We start from the raw sequence: 3,304 nt of genomic DNA, 5'->3' as shown, positions 1-3,304 counted from the left end.
TACTAATCAAATATCAGAAAGAATCAGTGACAGAATAACTATTAGATATATAATTATAATTGCATGAAAATATATTAAACAAATATGCTTTAAACTGTAAGAAGAGAAAGGAATGAAAAGGAGAGTGGGATGGCCATATTGATTGGAGAAGGTCACTGAAATATCACTTTTTAACAATTGCCCTTCAATGTACTTCTAATTCATGACACCACATTATTTCATGTACTTATGAAAAATATGGTCTTCTTTGCCATGTTCATGAAAGCTCGCTTGACTTGTTGATTCCTTAGGCTGTAAATAAAGGGGTTCAGCATGGGAGCTACTGAGGTATTTAGCACAGCAACTCCCTTACTCAAAGACACTCTTTCTCTGGCTGAGGGTTTAGTGTACATAAAAATACAGCTGCCATAAGAGATGGAGATGACAACCATATGGGAAGAACATGTAGAAAAGGCTTTTGTTCTCTGACTAGTAGAAGGAATCTTTAAAATTGTTCTGATGATATATATGTAAGATAGAAATATTAATGCCAAAGTGAACATTAGAGTAAACACAGCACAAGAAAACCCCATTATCTCTAGGAATTTGGTGTCTGAGCAAGAAATCTGCAACAGGGGAAAATAATCACAGGCAAAATGGTCAATGATATTGGACCTACAGTAATCAAGCTGTAAGAGCAACATGAGTGCAGGGAAGATGATTAAGAAGGAAATCAGCCAGGAAGCAAAGACAAGCATTGTATAGACTTTTTGATTCATGATAGTCATGTAATGCAGAGGCTTGCAGATGGCAACATAATGATCATAGGACATAGCAGCCAGAGGTAAAATTCAGTAACTCCAAAGAGAATGATAAAAAACAAGTGAGCTATACAGTCATTGAAGGAAATTGTTTTGTCTCCTGAAATAATTGTGCCCAGGAACTTGTGTATACTGACAGTTGTGAATGAAACTTCTAATAAGGAGAAATTCCTGAGGAAGAAATACATGGTGGTCTGCAGGTGGGAATCCAGCAGGGTGAGCGTGATGATGGTCAGGTTCCCAGTGATGCTGAGCATGTAGGTGATGAAGAGAAAGACAAAGATCATCACCTGGAGCTTTGGATCATCTGACAATCCCAGGAGGAAAAACCCTGTTACTTCTGTATGGTTATGCATTCTTCAGTTGCTTACTTATTTATTCTTTCCAAAGGTATAGGAGAAAGCAGAAAGAACAAAGCTGAAATGAGGATTAATCCAAATCCAAGTGCTGAGCTGGAATGTTGCTGAAAGAGTACGCCATTTCCATCTTAAGGGGAAATTTAAAGTCATCTGATAGTAACAATGATCCTTTAATTTCTCTTTTTCAGAGAAAAACATTTTAATTAAGGCAGGTTACAAGTATTACAACTACTACAAGAAGTAATCTCATCCAAGTTAGAAAGGGTATTGTCAAAAACAAATATACAAATAAACATAAAAAAATGTTAGTGAGGATGTGGAGGGAAAGGAATTCCTATACATTGTTTGTGGGAAATATATTAATACAGCCACTATGAAGAACAATATGGAGATATTCAAAGTCCTAAATATAGAAATACCATTCAATCCGGCTTTACAACTGCTGGGTATATATTCAAAGTAATGAAATAAGAACACAAAAGAAACCCCTACATTTTCATGCTTATTGTGGCATTATTAACAGTAGCTAAGATTGGAAATATGCACATGTGGCCAACAACTGAATAGTGGATAAAGAAAATGTGTTATATATGCAATATGTTATTTTCAGCCATAAAGTGGAATTAAATGCATTCATTTTCAGCAAAATGAATAGAAATGGAGGACATTAAGTTAAATAAGTCAAACACAGAGAAATAAGCACCACATGTTCTGAAAGTGGAAGAATGATTACTAAGGAGTAGGAAGCATGCACATGGGTTTGAGAGAGTGGAAATAGGGAAATAAGATCTGATCAATATGTGTTGTACATACATGAAAATGTAACACAGGATCCCATTAAGATGTACCATTAACATGTGGGTATGAAAATCATAAACATTTTGTTATCCCCAAGCTTGAAGTGGTAGGGTAGGGATATGTAATAGATATTTCTGACTCTAGTACTACATTTTAGAGACATGCCTACAAAGTGTCTTCCCAAATATGAAAAATTTTTGTGTCATTGTCCCATTACACAAGCTTCCATTTTTGCAAAAGTTTAAACACATTGAAAATTATCAAAATGGGAAGGATGTATTATTTTTAAAAAGTGATTTTTTTTTGTCCTAACACATCCATCACCTTTTAAAACATTGAACACATTTTCCAATTCTTGGTATTACCTCATTGGATGTCAGAAATACTGAAGCCATCTCCATGAGCAGCCTCAGGTGACCTGGATGAAAGGTGAGGCAATAGAGAAAGCAATGTAAAGGAGGGAGGGAGGGAATGTAACAGAAGGAAGTTAATAAGGTGAATATGGTTGATGCATTTCCTATAAAAGAATGAATATAGAATTTGTAAATCTTGAAATCACCATAAGAAGGGGACTAAGATAGAAAGGAAAAAAAAGAGGAGATGAACCAAGTTGGGTTACAATACATATATACATGGAAATATCACAAGAAGACTCCCTGTTTGGCTATCTTAAATAAACAAAAATGTCATCATTTTACAAAAACAGAACAGGAAGGCAAAACAGGTCCTTTCTGTGGGATTGGTGCCAGTGGGAAGAGAAAGGATGTGGGGAAAGGGTGAACATAGTGCAAATACTGTATATTCATGTATGTAGATTGAAAAATGAGAACTCTCAAAACTATTTCAGGAATGGGGCGAGGGAGGGGTAAAGAAGAATGGTTGAGGATGTAAATTCATGTATTATAAATGTGATACATTATAAGAACTCTTGCAAAATGCCACAGTGTACCCCTACCACAACAATAACAAACAATAATATATAAATAACATAAAAACAGAGCAAGGCAAACTGCAAGTCTTAAATCTGATGTGTATTGTATGTGAATCTCCTGTAAAATCTTACTGTACATATGACTCATTTTCTAGACCTTTAGTCCTACTCGATGTAGTGTACTTTCTCCTTTAATTTATATTATTTTTCATATTTGAGAATTGTTCCAGTAAGAGAGATAAGCCATCTCCAAGAAAACTTGTGTAATAGTTTTATTTATTTATTTGGATTTTAAAAAATAAATATTAGTGCTCATACTTTTAAAAAATAAAGTCTGAGTGATATTGCCTTAGACATGGATATAGGAAAGAATGAAGATATGTAATTTTGAATCCAATCTACTTACTAGTTCTGAA

At 34.5% G+C, this 3,304-nt stretch overlaps 1 pseudogene; it reads right to left on the bottom strand.

The window, feature by feature from the left end:
* Positions 1-218: 218 nt before the first annotated feature.
* On the bottom strand, positions 219-1,156 carry LOC109680673 (olfactory receptor 6C1-like; annotated as a pseudogene).
* Positions 1,157-3,304: the final 2,148 nt, after the last annotated feature.

This window comes from Castor canadensis, chromosome 8 (genome assembly GCF_047511655.1).
Source record: "Castor canadensis chromosome 8, mCasCan1.hap1v2, whole genome shotgun sequence".
In the NCBI taxonomy this organism is placed as follows: Eukaryota; Metazoa; Chordata; class Mammalia; order Rodentia; family Castoridae; genus Castor; species Castor canadensis.
The sequence above is the reverse complement of the archived record's forward strand: the minus strand, read 5'-3'. Positions and strand labels throughout refer to the sequence as shown.